Here is a 25,415-nt window from a genome sequence, read left to right as displayed (position 1 = left end):
ACAAATGAAGTGAATTGTATTCATAATTATATGAATATTGAAATGAACACTTTTGTTGGAACATTAGATACAGTCATATAGTTAAAATACAAATATATATATATAGTTCGAGTAAAAATGAATTGAAAATAAAAATCGATTAATCAGCCGTACATCTTAGTTGTATTTTTGCTAACTGATTACCTACACAATATTATTTACTAAAATATAACCTATTATAATATATTTTAAACAGAAATATCTGTAAAATATTTTGAAAATTGGATGTTACGAAAGTAAATTTAGATGAGGTGTGCGAATTTTAAGATCAAAGTTAGTAAACAACTTGCACTTTTGGGTATACACCTTTTTTTTAGTTCTATTGTTAAATTATGTTGATGCGAAAATTATGTAAGACCTTTTAAACGGCTGATGTGCAAATGATGTATTACCCAAAAATCGAACGATGCCCAACTGTCTTACAAAATAGGTCAAAATTAACAATAGTGATGCGCAAACGACAACCGGCGATAACAAATACACGAATAAAATAGTTTACGACGCATGTACACAAATATAATATTCTGGTTTAAAATGGAACCAGGTAATGTAATAATATGTCCTCTGTTGAACTAAATCACTCGCGCCTCGAATCTATCCCATTAAATATTCTAGTCAAAATTGTTATACTAAGGGTAATTATAATTTCTCACTGTTATTATGTATTGTGTACAAAATATATAGAATGTATGCCAACACAAAAAAAAGTATAGAAAACCCATCAACCATTATTTAATATTAATTATTTATTATTAAGAAATAATATCCTGGAATGTCATTAGAAACTGTATGGCTGTATTAACAATTGAATGTTGATAAATTATAAGATAAGTTTTCTGTACACATTACTGGTCTGTATTATTGTACGATCCTTCTACTGGACACAGCTAAATACCATGTCTAATAATCGATAAACAAATTATATTCACTCCTATTTAGCAAATGCTCTGTCATTACTCATTGGTCGATTAATTATATATAATAGCTTATCGTTAAACAATTTTTAAAATTATGTACACTGTAGGCTCTTTTATATTAAAGAATTTACCAGAATCTAATAATTTCTCAATTCGAATTAGGCGAATTCGTCGAAGTAGCGTTCGATAAAGAGGTACGTTTTCCATTCGCAGTTATTATATAAAAGTCATTAAAAATAAAAATAAAACTTAACAGCCTTCCGTTCGTGTAGCAAAAGTCTATAGTAAATGATTCAGAACTGTTTGACGGACCTGGGTACAAGTGTAGGTACAACTATAGATTTACTATACATTTTTTGTGTTAACATGTATTCTATATATTTTGTAAATAATATACAATAACAGTGAGAAATTAAAATTTCCCTAAGTATAACAAATTTGACTGTACTGAACTCTTTAGATGCTCAAAAGTACCAACCAGACAATTCAAAAATGATAAATAAGTTTATCAGTAGATACCTATAAAAACTATAATCATACATTTTATAAAAACTGTGTTATTGAAAAATACGATATATTTCCTTGTATACAAGGTGTTATACATATCTGATAAACTTGTACATACAATTAGTAATATTTTAAAAATACTAAGTGTATTGAAAAAATTAAAAATTGTATAAGACTTTATGATAAACTTTTTTTTAATTTCATTAAAACAACAATTTTTATATACTACGAGAAAAGTTTTTAAACATAAAAATATGTTCCTCCCCGCTTAGACGGTCTTAGACAGGCGTGGATACTTACCACTATACTACCGAGGACTGTAACTGGAGCAGTAAATTTAATGTTATTTATATTTGTTGTATTTCGTAATATTGTAGGTATAGTATATAGTTACAATATATGCGTAATATATTTTATTATATTATTTAATAATTGTAATTCTGTCTCTAAGTAGACTTTCACAATAAATATTTTTGATTTTTTTAATAAGTATTTTACGACAGGAAATGAATATATTAAATAATAATTAATTACACATAAATATAATTAAATAATAGGTACTTTAGGTATTTATGTGTTGTAAAATAAATATACAATAATATACATTCAATGCTCCGCTCAGAATCTTAAACTTTGCATACAAATAAAATTCTAGTTACATAATGTTCTCTAATGGAAGTTTCGTTATTTGATGTTTCATAGAATATTTTATCTGTGTATGATTCTAAGAAAAATGGTAACCAATAAACATCCGTTTACCAATAAGTCGATTTAATACGGTTATGGATATTAAATATCGATGACAATTGATAACTTTCAAAACTAAACGACAAGTAAACAATACAGAGCTTTAGATGCTACAGCTAAGTACGTAAAAATAACTTATGGTCAAATATTCATCGATTATCTAGGGCCTATTATATTAATTCATTGGATTTTGACGCAAAGCAGAAATGATTAAACTATAAAAACAAAAATAAAAAAAAAATGAAATACATAAATAGTGCAATTTACCATAAATCTAATTTAATTTAATTGTTCACATTAAGCTATTGTTAATATTATTATAACTATTTTTTTTTTTGTTTTTCTTATATATTAATATTAAGAAGTTTATTTTTATATGTTTTTAATTTGTATTATGTTGATTAATCATTTTAAAACTCTAATTTTTATCATGTAATAAATAATGTTGCTTATGTATTTGTTATTAGTTTTATTTTTATAATTTACAACCGTGCTATTTAAAAATCTCTAACTCTCTATCTCCAACACAAGCCTAACTTAAAGGAGATAGATAATCGATAAAATGTTATATATTATATATTTTTGTTAAAATTATTATGTATATATTATTTTTCGAACAATAATTGATGAGCTATTAAATTTGATATAATTATGACCGAGACACATAAATTTAGACGATAAATTAACAATAAGTTAAGCATTTAATAATATCAATACTATTTCTATTGCGGTTTTTTTTTTAGATATCTATAATATAGTATAATATATGTAGAAACTAATTTTTAGAAATAACGAATGCTTTATGATCTGCTCTTTTATTGTTATAATCCATTAGGCACCAGTGCGTTTTTAAAATTAATAGTAATTAAAATTATTAAGAATACATAGAAATATTTGTGGAATTTTTCTTATTTAGGAATATTCGAATATTATAACTGTAGGGAACGGATTTTATTGTAAATACATATTTTTATTGGAATGAGATATTTTTAATCTGATAAAAAATATGCACGATTCAGATCATTCTTATTAAAATAAGCCCAATTTTATTTTACATATTTTTACATATTTTGGTATAAATACATATTTTTACATATTTGGTAAATAAATACATATTTTAGTACTTATTTTAGTGATTTTCAGTTTTTGACGACTTTAAACATTATCTGTTTCGTCTAAATTAACAAGATTAGTAATTTTTGACGACCACCAAATATTATCGTTATCTAAATGGCATTTACGTACTTATTTCCGGCACGTGGCATGCCACTATATAGATTAGAACTGTTCAGTACCTCTTGTTAATGCCTGACGATATAAATATAAAATAAGGAAATGGTATCTACACTGTCGAGTATGTAGGTACTCGACAATCGTCTTTAGTATCATTCGTAGTTTCTACACATTTAAAACGTAATTTCGTGTACTAGTCGACGTCTAGTTTATAATTTTAAAATGCCAAAAGTTGTGAAATCGAAATCAAAAGCGAATTTTTATTTAAAAGAGTTTCCTAACGAGACATTTAAAAGTGATGGAGAAATCTTATTCTGTTCATGCTGTGAAAAGGCAGTATCAATAAATCAGCGTTTTTCAGTTACTCAACATATATCTACATCTAAGCACCAACAAAATAGAGATCGTAAAAAAAAATTTCAACAAAATTTCTTGAATTCAGAGCCATCTACGTCTTCCAATAATTTGTCAGCTTTTAATACGGATTTGTGTCGTATGTTGATTCGCGCGGATATTCCTATTTTCAAACTAAAAAATCGAGAATTTACTGATTTTTTAAAGAAATATACCGGACAACAAATTCCAGATGAAAGCACCATCCGAAAGAATTATGTTAATATAATTTACGAGGAAACATTACAATCAATTAGACAGTGTATTCAAGATGGACCAATATGGGTTTCAATTGATGAATCAACAGATGCAGTGGGCAGGTATGTTGGTAATGTAATCATCGGCAAACTATGTTCTGAGCCTACTAAATCATTTCTTTTAAATTGTGTGCAATTAGAAAAATGCAATAATAAAACTATTGCTAAATTATTTAATGATTCTATGAACTTATTATGGCCAAATGGTGTAAAATATGAAAACGTATTTTTATTTTTGACCGATGCTGCACCTTATATGGTTAAAGCCGGTAGTATTTTGACAGCATTTTTCCCTAAACTGGTTCATTTGACATGTTTAGTACATGGCTTTCATCGTGTCTCAGAAACAATAAGATGTAATTATTCCGAGGTTGATCAATTAATAGCGACCATTAAAAAAATATTCTTAAAAGCGCCAAGTCGTGTTTCAAAATTTAAAGAAATGTATCCAGATCTTAATTTACCTCCTGAACCTATTATAACAAGATGGGGTACGTGGCTTGAAGCCGTCCAATACTATTGCGATCATTTTGACAAAATAAAAAATGTTATTTCAAATTTCGATACTGAATCGGCCGCAGCTATTGAAAAAGCCAATTCACTGATGCAAGATATCAATTTAAAAAACAACTTGACATACATTTCTGCAAATTTTTGTTTTTTGATTCAGACAATTAAACAATTGGAAACTAAAAACATGTCTTTGATAGAAAGCATTAGCATTGTAGAAAAATCTGCAGATAAATTAGAAAAAAGTCAAGGACACATGGGAGAAATAGTCAAAAACAAATTTGCAAATATCATTGAAAAAAATTCTGGATTTCAAACTATTAAAATCATCAGAGATATTTTAATTGGTAAAAATCAACAAGGATCTCTCGACATTGAATTCACTCCTTCTGATATAGTGAACATGAATTACGCCCCTATCACATCTGTTGACGTAGAACGGTCTTTTAGTCAATACAAGAGTATTCTCCGACCAAACCGTAGAAATTTTTCATTTTCAAACCTTCAACAATATGTTGTTTCTCACTGCTTTGTTCCGGAATAATAGTTTTATATACCTACATCGTTTGTAATACTTTTATGTATAAAATATTTTTTTTTTGTAATTTTTAGTACCTACTAATACATTTTTTCGATATACATATTTTTATTTTTTTTTTACATATTTTAATAAAATTAAGTACATATTTATGTACATATTTTGATTTTTTTATTACAATAAAGTCCGTTCCCTAATTATAAGTAAATATATGATTATAATAATATCATAGGCGCAATTTGTATTATTTTAAATGTTAATTTAGATATTTAGATAATTTAGTATTCCAATTCCGAATGCTCCCCCGAGTTACCCTCACGTTACCCAATTTCAAGTTTTGGTCAGGGAGGGAATGGGAGAAGGCTTCAATGCCACTTTCCTGACAACACTACATATTACGATTTTTATTTACAAAATTGTTCTTTAACAAAACATAATAATACTCCTATAAATTAAAATTAGATAAGCAACCAAAAATTATAAACACCAATTATTAATTAAAATAATGTATTCACGTAGATAGTACTTTTTAAATATGAAATATTATTTAAATAATATTTATTATTTATTGAGTAGATAATTAAAGTAAATAGATAAAATATATTGAATACAATTATTGTAATCATAAAATTATGGTATAAACGCGACGTTTTCCTTCATCAGTATAGCCCATCCTAATTTAATACAATGTACCTACAATTTGGATTTAGCGTTTTTATTATTTCGGCGTTCGTACGCCAAAACGCAAGCCGGATTAAAACGCGGCGTATTGCATCCGTCGTGTACGTATAGCTACTCCGATATAAGACAATGAATTAACGAAGTTTGAACAAATAACATCTTTGGTATTTTTATTATGGATTAACCTACTATTTATTAGTATTGTCTAATAAGGAAAACATTTACTACAATTTCAATAAAATATGTTTTGAAATTTGTAAAATAAAAAAAATCTTTTATTTATTTATTATTACCTTTATTGAGTACTAATTACTGGAAGAAAATAAACAAACAAAGGTATCCCAAATCATTGTATTAAAGTTGATTCAAATAAATTCATCTGTTCATTACTAAACACAATTACTTTAATTTTTATTTATCCAATGTAAATAAAAAAGCCAGTAATCATTTATTCACAAAGGTATGTAATAATAAAGTAATAAAGAAATTATAATTTTTGTAAATCATTATTAATATAGTTGTTGAAAATCTGTGATGTGATTAAACATTTTCTTACGTAAGGTACATAAAAAAATATTTGACATTATTCTTAAAACATTTTTTACTATTCAAAAGTTTGTATATATTATATATTATCTGTTTAGAGCATAAAATATAAAAGCTTGTGTACTATATAGCTAATAGCTATATTATGTTATATGATACGAAAATATTTATATTTTATTTAAATAACCTCATTGATTGTTGAGAAAACATTAGCCCATGTAAAAAAAATATTTGTCTCACTCTGCTCCCCCGGAAACAAATTCTAGTGCCGTACTTCCGTGCTTGAAATAGCCGGGGCTTAAATGTCATTAAATTTTGATCGTACACACTACACAGTGCTGTTAGGTGCGTGTGGATATAAATACATATTAATATTGTCATTATCTCGACCGACTCGATCGGACAACGAAGAAAAAACCGATTACGTTATAATCGTTGAATTTTGCGTGAACAACAATAATACGATGTCATGGATTCTATTTTTTTTAACACTATCGTAAATGACCATGTTAAACATTTTCGTTAAATAATATTATGAAATTTTCGATCATTCTGTTCTATTCTGCCGCCGGAGAAGTTTTTTTGAACTCCATAAACCATAGGTAAGTATTTAGATAACATTAGTTAGTTTATAACATTAAAATTGTTGACAAAACATTAAAAGTATTAAAATGAATTATAAATACACAAGACTGGATGAGTTAATGATTTATTTTTTAACTCAGTTAAGTTAATATGCATACCTACACATATAGTATATATTGTATTTCTAAGTACAGAAGTTACCTATATAATGATTAATAACTAATAATAAATACCTAAAAATAATAAATTAGTATTATATTTAGTTGTCTTTCAAACAGATATTATTTGTGTAAATCACAATAAGATGAGTAGGTATTTTTAATTTTAATGATTTATTTGTTTTGTTATTATGCCTATTAATATTTATACGTGTAATGTGTTTGATTATTAGGTAAATGAGCAGTTTTAAAGAGAAGGTTTTAGTGTTGTCTATTTTTATTACCCCCCTCCCCCCCAGAGCAAATTTGAATGTACGCCACTGTATATAGTTATACTATACTATACACTTGTGCCGCAAATCACCGGTCGAGAACCATTGATCTAGAGTCTAGACGATCGGCGGCGTTAATATTTAACTATTAAAATGACTTACTAATAGTTTTAAACAGAACATTATTAACGAAGACGGATTTCTATAGATAATAATACTAAGACATTGCGATTCGTGGAATGATCTTTAATCACCAAACGGTTGAAAAAGATATTATTAACAATCCATATTTTTTGTGGAAAAATAAACGGCAAGGTCTGCCAGCCAAGCATACAATAATTATAGATATATGATATATAAGCAAGGCGTATCTGAATACTCGAAAGGATGATCGGTAAACTATAATATGTATTGCGAGCACAATAGGCAGAGAAAATATGCCGAAGTGCACGTGTGGGATCCATCTGCGAACGGATTATTCTGCGGTAGAAGACCCAAAAGAGAAATCTACATCTGGAGTCTGGAGACAATAGTACTTGGACCGTCTTTTTCGATATTCGGTGTGAATAGGCGACGCCATTTTTGTAGTTGGTTCGTATTGTCGGCATAATACGTGTTTTTCTTCTTTGTCGGGTTATACGACGTTCGTCGTCCATATTGTAGAGTCGTTATTATTATTATACACCCTTATAATACTTCTTATAACCCTTCGTACATTCAACGATAATGTATTTTGAAAAATGTCATTTTTAATCTTGACCAAGGTTCGCCGTCACAGCGGGTATACCCGACACTAATCGAGTCGGCAAAGACGTACATACAATTATCTGGCCCTTTCGGCAGAAAAACGATTATAAATTGTGTGCGTTTACTATATATAGTGAATACGACGATATTATCTTCTGGCCATATTTTATTTTAGACGGCTTAAATGGAAAGGATCGTTATCGAGTGAACGATCAATACACGACTGGTGCCGCCGAGGCGCCGAGTTACAAAACCACCTGCCCGTAGGAATAGACAGACAATGATGTGTACCCACGGTTGGATATGAAATAAATATAATAGTGTGTTTTTTCTTTTGTTGAATATAAGGTAAAACATATTTTACCACTGAACACTATTTCATGTTTAATATTGTTTGAAATTTATTCGAAAGCCGCGGCGAAGTCGTTTGTTGAAAAACGTCCGTGTGTTTTGTTGTAAATCGGTAAATGTAATTTTATTAAACGCCCACAGAGATAAATATTATTATCGACATTTTTTTTTTTTATTATTACAAAATAATATCAAAAATCATTGCAGGAGGAGAAATGGTTATTTTAAGTGCGTTAAAATTCAATGATATTAAATTTTGAAATTTAATCACTCAATTATTATAATTTATATTTTTCATAAAATTATATCTTATGTTACCTTAACTAAGTGTTTTAAAAACATTGCTTAATTTAATATATTTTTGTAGCAATAGTAATTATCAGAGCTCGGGACTATGCATTTGCATATTATTCCATATTTTTGAATATTTTTGCATAATTTGGGTTTTTTTTCTTTACGTGTATATTATAAAGATTTGTTCGTTTTTATTGCATATTTAATACTTTTTTTAAATTTCATTAACGATTAATAATAAAAATTCAAAATATTAATGTAAAATTTTCATTTTTGACGCGTTCTAAATTAATTTTATCTATATGATTTCGTTTGCGATAAAGCCGATAAGTCGATAATCAATAGCGTGACCGTATTTTATTAAGGAAAAATGAATAGAAAAATATTGGTCTTGTTATGCTAAAGAAAATTAAAAACATTCTTAATGAATGTGAATTAATTGACATGAAAGACTTACCATAATACTTGGATATTAATGATCTGACATACTCGTATTTTAAATATGCTCCAATCACATTGGTAAACGTAGAAAGATAATTTCCGCCTATAAAATTTTACTAACAGATAATAGAAGATCGTTCAAAGTCGAGAAAAACAATTAATAATCCAGTGTAACGCAAGTAAGGACATAATTAGAATTTTAAAATAATGATTATATTTTATATTACATAGAAACATGCCTGAGTGTGGAAATTAATTTAATTAATTTTAATTACTAGGTATAGAAAAGATGCTGAATGTTAAAAAATTAAAAGAGATCAATTGTTTGGCCCTATTTATTTTAATCAATTAAAATTTTTTTCAGATAAACACATATTTAAGCGCTAATTTCGATATTTTATTATACATATATGTATGCACATATTTTTATGATTTTAAGTGCATAAATTCCCGAGCCCAAGTAATAGTATTAAATTTACAGTAAATTCTCGTTATGTTAAATCTCAAGGGGAACCAAAAAAAGATCGAGATATCGAGTTTCAATAAAATCCTTAAAAAATTTGGTAAATAATTTGAATGCTTAAAATGTATAATTTAAATACTTTAAGTACTAATACTGTACATACATATCAATAAACTATAATAATGAATAAATTATTTTTTTTAAAAGATCTGCATTAAAGTTTGTTTAACATAACTTTTATTTTTGTAAGAATGTAAAAATTAATTGTAAGGAAATTTAACTCACGCTTATTTTCTATTTCACTATATTGTATACGAATGACTACAAACGTGTGAAATCACAATCACTATACTCAACGTGTTGCTTAAATATTTGTTCTTACCGCAATAAAAATATTATTTGTGTATTCGAGATCTTTTCAGTTTTTTGTTTAGCGTCGGTTTGAATATTGTCTTATTATATTACTTTTATTCGTTAGTTAATCTTTAGTTTATTAACATTATTATTATTTTTATTTTTAAGATTAGTTTTATACCCTTTTTTTTTCCAGTTTAAATCGACGACGTCGTGGGGACCACTTACGCATTGCTTCCACGACGCAAAGTAGTTTTATACCCTTATAATGATATATAATAATAAGAATCTATGAATCTATGATGTAGTCGTTTTGTCGTGTCGCGGCGGCCGGTTAGCACGTTCACATCTGTAAACTAATTCAGCGTCGCTGCCGAAAATTGTAGAAGTGCTCTTGGTAAAAACAGTTGAACGGCTAGCGTGAAAATTATAGGTAAAAATACTAAAGTTTCATATGCAACAAATTGCTTAATATTAATGAGTTTTTAACTACAAAAATGTATAGGATTCTACTGATTATGGTGATTTTGACTAATCTCAGTTTAATTTAAAATTCAGTCTATACGATTATGTATTTTACAGTTAAATATTTACAAAACAAATAAGATATTATCTTTATTCGTGAACTAATATAATTAGCACTGTTTACCTTCCATCTTTTAATGTACAAAAGTTCCAATGAATTTATTAGTTTTAGAATGATGCATGAGTTTTTTAAATTTTGTTTTTTACGTTCTTAGACTTAAAGGATAATAATAAATATTAAATAATATATCAATTTTCAACTTTGAGGATAGTTTTTAATTAAAAATTAAATCTAGTTGGTATTATAGATTTCAAAAGTAATAATTCCCAAGAACTTTCCAAAATAATTTTAAAAAAAATTATAAAAACAAGATTTTTAAGGAAAAAAGCTATTTTTCTACAAAATAGTAGAACAGAATTTGTTTTTAGTTGTAATTTAAAATTAAACAATATAGAATTATTATATGATACTCATAATAGCATCTTCCATCATATAATTTTCCAAGTACTTTTATTTTGTTGACATTTTTTTTTAGTTTTTACTTTGAAAGTTGAATACCGTTTCTCGTGAGAATTTCTTACAGCATAAAGAAATAAAGTACCTATACAATAACTGTGTTACGGTATTTACAAGAAGATTATACTATTACATTTTAAGTTATATTAGTTGAAATAATATATATTTATATATTATTACAATTTATAATAATTAAATAATAATAATATAATAAATAGGTACAATATATTCTGAAAAAAATTATCTGCTATAATAACAATATTAATATATTATATACTATCCAATTATCCTACTATAATTAATTTTACTATAAGTTAAATGTAAAATAAACGACTTTAAGAGCTATATCAAATAAACATATCACTTGATGATATATAGGCTGATAGACAATTTCCGCTTAAAATCGTTTTTTGTATACAATAATGATATATCCTTAAATTCAAATTTAACACACCTATGACTTAATATTCATCACCTAATGCTCAACATTTTAAATGTTAATATAATATAAAAATATATATAATAATAAAATAAACAATAAATTATAAACACTATAATAATATGAAACAATTTTTATATACATTTGCTATTATATGTAATGAGCTTACTAATTAGATGGTGGACGATTATGGTCATCGCGTGTAAAAATTTGAAGATATCTTCTAATCATTATCTAAAATTTAAGTTTTTCATTAGATTAATCAAATATTAAATATTGTAAATAAATTGTACTACTTACTTCAAAATAAGGTAAAGTGAATTGTCGACCAATTACCATATTATCATCTTCCATGACCATAATATCATCATTGTTTAATCTATTATCTTCGGTAGATCTACAATACAGAATTTTACATTTAAATTCCTCGAGTTATTTACTATAAATAATTTTATTTTAATTTATCTATAGCTACATGACTGCGTTAAAAAATATTCTTTATTTTATATACTTTTTTAAATTACATAATATATCTCTGGATATATAACAAGAATTAATTTTATAAGATCGAATACACATATTACAGTAGCGACGCGGTAATCCGAAAATAGACTAATATGAAAGACACGGTAATCCAAACGACTTCGAGTGTACTACATCACCAACGTTATAATCGTTCTATTTTTGTATTTGTATATAATTTAAATTAATAATAATAATTTAAATTAATTAAAAAAAATATATAATCAATTATTATATTTGTTGTACTCAAATAGTTTATACACATATTAATTTAAAAAAAATTGTAAGTTTAAAATGCAAGACAATTTTGTAACAAAGTCAAAAGTAATCCGAATCACCCCATTCCTCAATTCTCTTCGGATTACCGCCACACTACTGTATAATATACATTAAGAGGATGCCAGCGTAGTATTTGTTATCTCTCTCTAACCCACGCTCAACATTGCAAATTGTACGTCCACAAAAGTGACAATAACCATATTAATTTCTCAAATTAGAGTGAAACGACCTATTATAGAATTTAAAGATAAGAACATTATCTAGGGTGTCTCATAAGCGTTTTATTATATTTTTATTTTAAAGCAAGTTATGAGTTTATTCAGATGTATAAACAATTTACAATTTTAAAATACTCATAACTCGCTTTAAAATAAAAATATAATAAAACGCTTATGGGATGCCCTAGATAATGTTCTTATATTTAAATTCTATAATAGGTAATTTTACTCTAATTTGAGAAATTAATATGGTTATAGTAATTTTTGTAAACGTAAAATTTGCTATGTTGCGCGTGGGTTAGAGAGAGATAACAAATAATACGCTTGCATCCTCTTAAGCAATAGGTACTATTGTGTTGAAGGTAGAGTGTTAGAACCTTCAACGGGTGATAATTAACAAATAATAACAAAAATTCAAACAATTTATAAAACGTGAATCAAAATTGATAGAAACAGTTGGTATATAGTTATTATTATAGATATATTCATAAAAATAATTAATTTAATATTAATATACAACAAATAGAAAAACAAAATAAAATAATTTAAGTTACAGTAGCTGCATTACCTATATCTATTCTATGTCATAAACAACCAATCAGTCTATCAGATCTAAGTACGAATTTTTTTTAGCCTATAGGTGTTTTTGTTTATTAATTTATATGTTATGATCTAAAGTCATAATTTGTAAGACATATTATTTAAATAATCATTGTTGGCGCAATCAACACTAAATAATTCAAGTTTATATCACCTACAATAATAATTATCAATTTATAACAACTCCATTAATTCAATTATCAGATAAAATAATTATAATAATTATAAATTTAAGTTAAAATTTCTATTTATAACTTGGAGTGATATAAATATAATTATTATATTTATCGACATGTTATCAACTAATTGTATTTATTCATAATTTTTTAGAAAACTATTAATTATATATATACTGAACAATGCTTTTATTAGTAATATAGTAATATGAGTTATGTCATTTTACTATATTATCAAAGCATACCTGCAAAATAACTAATAACTAATACATGATGACTCAGTTTACTCCTAAGTCTTAATAATATTATAGAAATATGCATTTACCTTGGTGGTGTTGGTTTTTTGGTATGCTCTTTACGCCGTTTGTCTGTCATTATTTTTTTCTTTGGTTTAGCGTGAAACTATATACTAAATATAACTATATATATATATATGATAATTAGTTTGTTGTGATGAATATACACCTCAGGAACAGTGATACAGCAGTACTGTTGCCTACACTTCATGCCTTCCGTGCGGACACCGATAGCGTTAACGTTATTAAGTATGGTGGGGGCGGTTGTATTTGCGATTGGCCACGGTGTTTGCTACCGCTGCTATCAGTCATCGAGAAGTCTTTCTGCAGTGCTTCTGGCCATGAACATATTTCCACCCTCGTAAATGTTTAACCACCGGTCTTCCACAAACATGCACAGCTATATATACTTGGTTCCAAATAAGATATTGATGTTTGAATATTAATGTTTTTACATTATTTGAATTCAAATTTAATCGATAAAAAATTAAAACCAACAAATAGTAATAGTGACTAAGTAAGAGGCCATTATTTCCGCATTACAGGAAAGAACCGAAAAGACTACAGCTATAACTAAGAAAAGACATTTTTACCACATAAAAAGGAAATATTTGTTTATGAAATATAGTAGTTTTTTCGGTATCGGAACTACAAAAAAAATTATTCAAATTTAATAAAAATGAATTTTGGACCAATAAGAATTTTTTTCGTATAAATGATATCAAAAAAATAAAAACAATATTTCAGAGGTAATATTCTCAACATATATATTGTGTATGTATATCAATCTGGATTCTTAACTACCACTACAACCTAAGTAGTTCTATCATAGGCAAACAGTTTTTGTTATGTGCTATATGCGTAAAACGGAGACAACACATGCGGATATGACGTCCTCTTAAATATGCAAAATATGGTATTCAATTAGATTCATAAATAACACAAAAAATAGTTGATAAAATTCATTTTTTTTGTATGCTGTAGTAAAAAAATATGCAAATGTATTACATTCACAGCTATTATATACAGATATATCTAAATAGAAGGTGTTATTTAGAAGGGTGACTTAAATCGTACAATTTGGAACCTTGCCTGCAGACCGATCACCTCAGTGCCATATGTAGTTCGCAAAGGCGCTATATTATGCTCCTTATCAAAAAATCCTATAAGTACAATCGTTTTGAGGACATTTCAAAAATAATTAAAGTAGATCAAATTAGAAATGTTTTGGTAACATTTTAAACAAATCCTTTATTATGATGTTGTAAGAACTAAGAAATAATATAGAAATACATAAAATTCACAGATAAGACAATATAAGAATTTCAAGTTTTTTTAAATTCTAGTAATTAAATTTACCACAAAAAAAAAAAAAAACGATGAGCGTTGACAGCTGGTCAGATTATGCTGCAGTTATGCCTAAATTATGCAAATTCTATAGACCTAAATAGGTAATATTATTTAAGAGATTGACTTATATCACAAAATTTAGTACCAGGGTCACATCAACTGTAAGTTGTAATATGCTATTGCGTCGATCATCCCTGTGTCGTCTGTAGTTCATATACAATGACTTTAACGCAGTGTCCCGTGTGAATAGAATAGAAATGCAGTTTTTTTAAATTTTATCCGCGGCTTCCCAATATTGTTTTAGAACAGATAAAATTAGTCAGTCTGTCAGATTAAATAGTTTATAGTATCTATTTAGGTGGTGTTATTTAGGAAGATGACTTAAATCGCAATATTCGGTACCAGGATCCCATTCGTAATAAGGTGTACCTTGCCAACACCGTTTATTCCAGCACCCTCTGTATAGTTCACAAATACGTTGACGCAGTGCTGTATGAGAATAAGAGAAGATGAGTGTTCAATATATGTTTGTATGTTTGTATTTTATACCTAGCAATCATAAACGTCTTAGTCTTAAATGTTCGTCGTTAAAATTATAGTAATTAAAAAAATTATAAAATATTTCTTTGTGTAATTTTTTTTTATGTGTTTATAAATTGGATATTTTTGAATATATATTTTTTAGTACATTATACCTCTTTTCATATAATTATTATTAAGTTTTCTACTGGTGTACTCAAATTGTATTATTGTATTGAGCAGGTTAACCATTAACTTATTAAAGTGTTAATTTATTCGGTTATATTATAATCTTTACAAATTATCGATACCGGTGTAATTCAAAAATTTTGAAATGTATTTGTTATCCAACTATGACAATATTTTAATTTTTTTTTTTTTTGTTATAAAATGTTTGTTTAATTCAGTTAATCACACTTTTTGTATGATAATAATATTGTGGGAGTGTTTAAAACAATTGACGATTGTGTATAACAATCTATGAGATTAGTGGACACTTATTTATTATATATAAAATAATATTGTACAAAATTAGAGTAAATAAAACATAGATTTATGTATTATTATTATATAGGTATATTCAACCATGTACAAATACGGATATGACTTACATAATAATATTAAATTAAATTTATAACGGTATTGATTTGTAGGCGCTTATAATCGTTCTTCTTTTTAATTATATACCGTCTATCGTTTAAATCTTAATAAATTAATTACTTTTTTTTTTATGTTCATCACATTAATTGAATAATATATTTTAAAGCATCCCGTAATAGGCACGTGTTGTGTATCGCTAATGTATACTTATAATAGAAAATACATAATTATCTATAAGAAATTCGAAATAATACATTTGAAAAAAATAATCAATACGTTAATGTGAATATACTGAGTAATCAATTTATTGAAAGCAACACTATCATTATTTCAAAATCGATAATTATTTTGAAAAACAAAATTTTCATTGATATTTTTTGTCATAATAATTTTTAATGTTTTAATTTTTTGTTTTTAATTTAATATTCTGAAGAAGAATATTTTTCAAATTATTTCGATACATAAAATTGATATTCGAATAAGTGGTTTATAAGATAAATTTAATTTTAAATATAGGTAAGTGAAGTAGTAAACCAACATTTTTCTAAGTATCACTGTACCTCATCACTCCGCACATCATAATTAAAAATATAAATGTTATACTTATAACTCATAAATTTGATTTTGAGTGATTTGCATTTATCAAAATACTCCAAAAAATATTTTAGTTCAGAATATTAAATTTAAAATATACATATATAGGCCGATTATAATCTATGTATTATCTAATATCCATTAAAATTAATTCAATGATTACTTTTATTATATTTTATCAAATTATATTTTAAAAAACTTCTAGCAGTAATAAGTTATAACACTTTAAATTTCAACGGTCAGTAGATAAGATTATTGACGATATTCAACAATAAAGTAATTTAATGATTCGTAGTTTTTATATTGATGACTTATCACACTGTTTTGATATTTAAAAAGCTGAGGAAGGTTATAAAAAAAAATTAAATATGCATTCATTTATGCGTTTAAATAAGTAAATTATATGCTTTAAAAATTTACAACTTTTTTTTCAAATAAGTACAACTATTTTATAAAACTGTAAACAGTTATTACTTTTAGGAAAGTTAAATTGATGTGTCTTTGTAGCTATAATCATAAAGTTATATGCGCATGATGAAATATATACCAATATAGTATATTATATTATTTGTTAATTTTTAAAAATAACATTACTAAAATAACTTTAATAATAAATAAATAGCTTTAAAAATATTCCTTTAATAAAAATCTTTTGACTGTTATAAATAGTTATAGGTAATTATACATCTATACACTTATACCTGTATGTTTTAAGTAACAATAAGATACGATTTAAATTGAAAACAGAGATCTCTCAAGATAAATTTATATACATTTAATGTATGAATTTTTAAATTGTATTATAATTTATCATCAAATATGTTTTAAAAAAAGTTCTTTCTTCGTACATAGTCGACAACGACTTTAACGCTGTGTCCTACATGAATAGAACGAATGCGATTTTTTTAAAGCCCGGTACCTCCCGATAATCGTCTACAACCGAATTGTCCGAGTTGTAGTGGTTAGCCGATCAGAGTATACTGCTGATATACCTACTTATAAGGTGTTAACCAAGTTGCTTAATGCAATAATACATTTTGTTTTTTTTGAGATCACGACATGAAAACTTAGTAATAAGTATAGCTGTGAATTTAATGTACTGAGAAAGTTTTTAATGTGAATGAGTATATTTAGATATTTAAACTTTTAATGTATAAATTAAGTTTATTAAATGTAACAAATGTAAAAAATTAAATGTGAATTAATTATACCTATGGATTATTCTCATAAACATGGACATTTTGTTATGTTATGCGTATGTAGGTAAGACGGAGACTGCACATGTAAATATGATGTCCTAAACAAAAGATCTTATAAAAATAAATTTATATACATATTGTATAGCCCCTTAGCACATAACAAGTTATTTTTTTTTTTACAACCTTAATAATTATATTAAAATCGTCCATGTACCCCTTAATGAGTACAATATATTATATAGCGTATCGAGTTCGTAAGAGTTTTGTACGTTATCGTCCAGACAGTCTACATTATGTATTACATAATAGCTAGCTAACCTTTTACACATTATAAACTAACAGGTTTACCTTCACCGTGATTTAGGGACGATTATATACTATATACATTATACATATATCCGTATAGAAAAGATGGATGAAGTCGGCTATCGGTATACTTTTATCGATTAATTTTTAATTGTAAGTATACCTATACAGCAATACCTATAATATAAACATGTATGTATATGCTGTCGCATCCACTTAGATAAAAATTATTTTTTCATGAAAAGTTATCCAGTTTAATGGAGAAACTGTTTTCTTCCACTTAATGAAATAATTAAAAATTTAATTAATGGGATATCTTTTCACGAAATGTACACTAAAATTTGATATCGCGTGATTTTTTGCATTAAATGGCTATTCGTTACTTATTAAAGTATTAATTTATTCGGTTATATTATTATAATCTTCGATATCGATGTACCTAATTCAAAACAACAATTATCAGTGTTTTCTTTTTAAATATATTTGTCATTTAACTATGATAATATTTTATTTTTTTTGGTTATAAAATGTTTATTTAATTCAGGTTATCACACTTTTCTTATGATAATAATATTGTGGGAGTGTTGGACACTGCGTTAACGTCTCGTCGCCGACTACAGCCAACGCCCGGATGATCATTCTGGTAATAAATATTACTTATTTACGGATGTGATCCTGGTACCGAATTTTGCGATTTAAGTCACCCTCCCAAATAGCAACACCTATATAGGTATATCAGAAGTATATAGACTGACCACAACAAACGATATTCAGAAGGTACAGTGGCTAAAATAAATCGTACTCGTTCTATTCACAAAGGGCAATGCGTTAAAGTCATTGTGAACAGCAGGCGGCACCGAGATGTTTGTCTGGCTGGCAAGATAAAAAATATCCTATGAATGTGATCCTGGTACCGAAATTAGCGTTTTAAGTGACCCTCTTAAATAACATATATTAGCTATATTATCTGACCGAATGACCGCTACAATCCTTTCGTAACAAATATTTGGAAAGTACCAGATTTTTTAAAAAAATGCATCTATTCGCGTAAAAAACTGCATGTATTTGGTAAATAATTTTTAGAAAAAAAATAATGTTTAAAACAATTTATTGACGATAGTGTATATAACAATCTATGAGATTAGTGGACACTTATTTATTATATATAAAATAATATTGTACAAAATTAGAGTAAATAAAACAAATAGATTTATTTGTTATTATATTATATAGGTATATTTAACTATATACAAATACGGATATGACTTACATAATAATACTAAATTTAATTTATAACGGTATTGATTTGTAGGCGCGTTCTTCTTTATAATTATATACCGTCTATCGTTTAAATATTAATAAATTAATTACTTTTTTTTATGTTCACCACATTAATTGAATATTATATTTTTAAAGCATCCCGTAGGCACGTGTTGTAGTATCGTTAATGTATACTTATTACTTATTAGTAATTATAGAAAATACATTAAAATTATCTATAATAAAATTCGAAATAATACATTTGAAAAAAATAATTAATACGTTAATGTGAATATACTGAGTAATAAATTTATTGAAAACAACACTCATTATTTCAAAATCGATAATTATTTTGAAAAACAAAATTTTCATTGATATTTTTTGTCATAATAATTTTTAATGTTTTAATTTTTTGTTTTTAATTTAATATTCTGAAGAAGAATATTTTTCAAATTATTTTAATACATAAAAATTGATATTCGAATGAGTGGTTTATAAGATAAATTTAATTTTAAATATAGGTAAGTGAAGTAGTAAACCAACATTTTCCGGGGTAACACTGTACCTCATCACTCCGCACATCATAATTATAAGTATACATTTTATACTTATAACTCATAAATTTGATTTTGAATAATTTAACATTTTTCAAGAATATGTTATTCTAGTGTAGTAATTGTCAAAAAATATTTAGGAACTAGTTTAATACGTAAAAGAATTAGGTATGGTCGAATTGCACTTATTTTGTCAAATTGCACTTGGGTTTAAAAAAGGGTTCTATAGGTCATTTTGTACGGTCGAGTATTAAAAGTGCGAAATGCGGACACTTTATACTGTCCAGTAAAAAGCTTCATTGCAAGACACTTTGTACTATTATACACATAAAGTCATAAAGTATATACATACGAGTTTGTATATATTATAAACAATTTTATTAAAAATGTTATTGAGTTTAAATATTATTTGGTAAATCTAAGTATCTTTTACATTCTCCGAGTTTTTGGACAGTTTTGCGATCAATACAATTGTTTGAATGCGGCAATAGGCTACATAAGAAGTAAAAATCTAATTCTGGTGAAGATATTAAGCTATTGAAATTATATAACCAGCATCAAAGTAGTAATTTTGAATTTTTAAATTCCATATATTATACATGACGGTTTTAACATTATTTCTCGTTTTTGACATAGATATTTTTTGATACTATTTTTTATTTATTTTGACATTGTACACATATTTAATTGATTTAAACTGATTATTTTGACTAATAGTAATATACTATAATTTATAACATATTTAATAAATTTACTTTATTTATATTTAATTTTTACCTTATATACACTTAACACTTATGTATATAATATAACTATATATATTAATATACATATACTTTATACATAATATGATAATACGAAGTATTCACATTCTGCAATATAAAATTTTACCTGACCGTAAAAAGTGTCCGCGTTATGCAGTTTAAACAATGGACCGTACAAAGTGACCGCTTATACCTTAAAAAAGGTAATGTTCGAACTGCACTCGGATAAAAAGTAAGTAGCAGTCGAACTAGTTTTAAGTTCAAAAAAAGTATTTCATTAAAATTATCATGCATTTGAAGGGGTTAAATATTTAGTAAACACTCATTTTCCTTCCCAAGCTTAGGATTTAATTTTAGGTGTGGTTAAAAATTATTGTTTTATACATCACAGTATGTTAATTATATATAAATATTATAATTATATTATAATTATTATAATATACATATTATTATTATAATTGTACATTTTTTTTAAATCGTCAAATTTAATTATTGTCATTATTATACATTATTTTTTCGTTTTGATCATTTTTTATAGTAATAATAAACTGTATTCAAAAATTCTAGTCTGGCAATACGCTTTTGAGTATACATAAAAGTCAATATATTTTTCAATATTATTTTATTTATTTGATAGTTTTGTGTCAGTATTCTGCATTAAGTATCGATTTTAACGATATAAGATAGATTATAACGATAGTTTATCGATAAAGCTGACAAAGTGACTTATAAATTCGATTTTTCAATCTACGAAATATTTACGACTTTTTATTACTGATAAAAATTGTACAAAGAACCCCACAGAATAATGTACATTGTCACATTGAATAATAATAGTTATGTTGGTACTGTTCGAAACATTTATATTTTTTTTTTTTTTACAATAAATGACGAATTATTATTATATTATTACAATTATTATTTTTAAAATTATTAAATATTATATAGAATGCCTTATTTGTATATTTTTTTTTTACAATAAATGACGAATTATTATTATATTATTACAATTATTATTGTTAAAATTATTAAATTGATAAAATTTATAAGGTAAATTATTAAATATTATAAAGAATTATATATTATATAGAATAAAGGATTAAAATGTATGACAGTATTAGAATATGATATAACTAATATTAGATTGATAACTTATAACATACTTAGTGTAGGAACTTGCACGCGTACCTTTTTTTACCGTGTAGGAACTTACACATGTACCTGTTTTTTACTGTATAGGAACTTACACATGTATCTGCTTTTTACTGTGTAGAAACTTACACATGTACCTTATTTTATCGTGTAGGAACTAATATATGTATCTTGTTTACCTGCTAGGTCTCGTGTAGGAACTTACATTCGCCCTATAGAATGAACGACCAGTTGGCTAGGTACATCTTGCGGATGTGGCCCTGGTACCAAATTTTGCGATTTCAGTCACCCTCTTAAATAACACCACCTATATAGGTATATAGGTAATAGCTATGTAGGTATAGCAGCTGCACCATTATCTGGTATAGGCTGACCGTTTCTATCCGTTCGCAAACGATATTTGGAAGGCGCGTGTGATGGCGTGTCTTACAAAGGGAAAGTGATATTGATATTGTTATTGTTATTAATGGTAATGTAACTTATTTTACTATAAGTAATACAGTAATTTTAATAATTTATGCTGAAAACATTGCATTTGAAAATATCATTGTGTGTACCTACTGTACCTAATACATATATAATATAAGATTATACATAAATGTTTTAAGTCCCCGTGAATAATTTTTTTGAAGTATGACAAAATAATGAATAACATTATTCATAGTATTAGTATCTAAATACTTGAAATGTATCTAAGTATCGAGTATCTCGAATCACGATACTCCAAAGAACACCAAATTTTTTTTTAAATATTTTAAGTTAAATTAATAAGTCTGTGTATATTTTGTACTTTTTTATTATATGCTTGTACGGCAGAGACAACGCATACGGGGTGCAACAGCCACTATTTTTGCTATTAATAAGGTTAGGTTACTATACATAATGTGATTCATCTTTGACATGGTTATAGTAGTTATAGGTACTTACAAGTATATTTTTAACCATGGTCTGTGCTCTTTCAGATATTTGTTTTCGCTATTTTAATCTTTAAAAATTAATTATGAGAATTTTTAAATTGTCACATTTTATTAAAATTAAAATATTAAATTATCGAAAAAAAACCTCTATAAGAATATAGATATATACGTCATTTGGACGCACGACAATTAGACGCATACGACATTTCGCCGCACGTAGTTTTGATATCGTATCTTTAAAGTTTTTTTTAATAAATAATATATGATTCTTTAGCATCAGTTAGACAGTATCGAATAGAATACCAAAACAGTCTATAACAGCCTATACCAGTTTATTAAACAATAAATATACTTTAATATACTTACAATTTATAAAAATCCAGCGTGGTCGAGATATTAATTCATGAATTAATTTGTGCACAATGGTTTTATTCTGAAACAAGAGATAAAGATAGACGAAAAAATAATTTGGAGATGTAATGAAAAAAGGGTTATGCCGGTCATGCTCATACAAGGTTAAAATAAAATTATCAATCTAAATAAATGAAATACTCACTATAAACCAGGGATAGAAAACGGAATTATATTTTTTAAATCAATAAACAATAATGAGAACGGAAATATTAAAAACGTATGAAGTTGGAAGTATGTTCAAATATTGATAATCATCTAATAAATGAAATTTGGCTAGGTATTGCCCATAATATTAATTTTTGTGAATAATAAATTTCATTTTTTTTATATTTTATTTTCATTTTACTTTACTTTTTATAATAATTAATATTTTAGTCGTGACATAGCGGTACTCATTATATGTGTATTAAATTATTAAATTATAATAATTTCAATGTTAAAAAACCAATTATTACCATTTATTGATAAGGCGTACGGTTACATGCAGTGATTGTATAATCCCATAGTTCTTGTGCGCATATGCGGTGTAGGTACTTGTACTATCTTGATAGGAACTACTACAATAAATATTGTGTTTTTTGAATTTTTATGGTCCTCGAGGATTTTCAAAATTCTTACCGTGGCCCGCGGAAAGTATTGATTGGTGACCCCTGGTATATGTTATGCGCATGTGCAATGCACTATGTACTATGCACTATGTATTTATGGTTTATCACAAATGTTATAATAAAAATATATAGAAATGTATAGAATCGTCGCATATTCTTTCAACCGGATATTGCTAGTTTATATTTTTTTTTTTTATTATGTATATAAATTGTGAGCATATGCTAACACAAAAGTGTATTATCGATAATATTTTGTCCATTACCGGACAGACCATTCCTAGCTGGACTAACAGTTCAAAGGTCTTAATTCACATTGCATAGTATTACCACCACCTTAATACTGACTGTGAAAACCAAAATTCGTTTAGTATGATTTCATCTATTGAACGCGTACATTTCCGCACCGCCCGCCTTTTAGTGTTAAAGTTTTTTGACTATTTGAAATACGAGTGATTCTTTTTTTTTGATTTAAGAAAAATTATTTATAAAAATGTCTGCATTATTAGATTTATTCGTTAAAATAATGATTGTGGGATTTTTAGTACCTTCATCATGGTGAGTAAAAAAAGATGAAAATACGCTTCTAAGCATAGAAGATCTCATAAATATGTATGGAGTAGAACTGTATGTCTGTTTTTATTTAAAAATCTTATTTAAATAATTTTTTCAATGCAAACTTTCATTTTTAAGTGTTAGACAACAAGCTGAAGAAGAAGCCCAAGCGGAAGCGGAAGCTGAAGCTCGGGAATACGAGAGTGAGGAAAGTTCCGATGAAGATGAGGACGGAACCCAAGGACTAAGAGCTTATGATCCCGAACTTAGTGATGCTTTTGATTTTCGTAATAATTTGTTGGAAAGATTTACGTGGGAAGATACAATTAGATACACCGATCGTATTTCGTTTAAAGCGGATATCATGACGTTTTTCGATAGAAATACATCGGAAAATAATATGCATCCAAAAGTTGATTGGATTGTAAAGACAAGGTGTAAAAACAACAGAATCAATTTGGAGGGTAAAATAACCAGAAAAATAAAATACAGTCCATTATTAGTGTCATTAGGGTTACAAAATACATCTCTGGAGTTTGATGTAATCAGAAGTAATTACTTCTGTTACACTTACACGGAGATGTATTACATTCTAAAATTCGGGTATATTCACGCAGATTTAAATAAAGAAAAAAATATTATTTTTTCTAATTTAATAGTAATCGACTACGCCATGTTTGGGGCGTCAGTACATGCTCCTACTACCCAAAAATATTTTTGTGCTAGTAATACTGTTTGCGTTATAGAATATAATGATATAAATGACTTCATAGAGTTACGCACTCGTGTAAAATCGAGTGTTGAATATGTTGACGGTATTGAACGTTTATTATTTACATTACACAATTTCAAAACATGTGCTACCTGCAACCGTCGGCTACAGGTATGGGCGGGGGAGGAGGATTTAGAAAAAATTTCAGATTATCTCGGGGGTGAATTAAATGACTCAGACATCGCAGAAAAAATTTTCGATTTCCTTCACTAATTGTATCTTCCCACGTTAGCCTATGTTTAAATTTAG

Source organism: Rhopalosiphum padi, chromosome 3 (genome assembly GCF_020882245.1).
Source record: "Rhopalosiphum padi isolate XX-2018 chromosome 3, ASM2088224v1, whole genome shotgun sequence".
NCBI classification, from domain to species: domain Eukaryota; kingdom Metazoa; phylum Arthropoda; class Insecta; order Hemiptera; family Aphididae; genus Rhopalosiphum; species Rhopalosiphum padi.
This window is presented reverse-complemented; position numbering follows the sequence as displayed.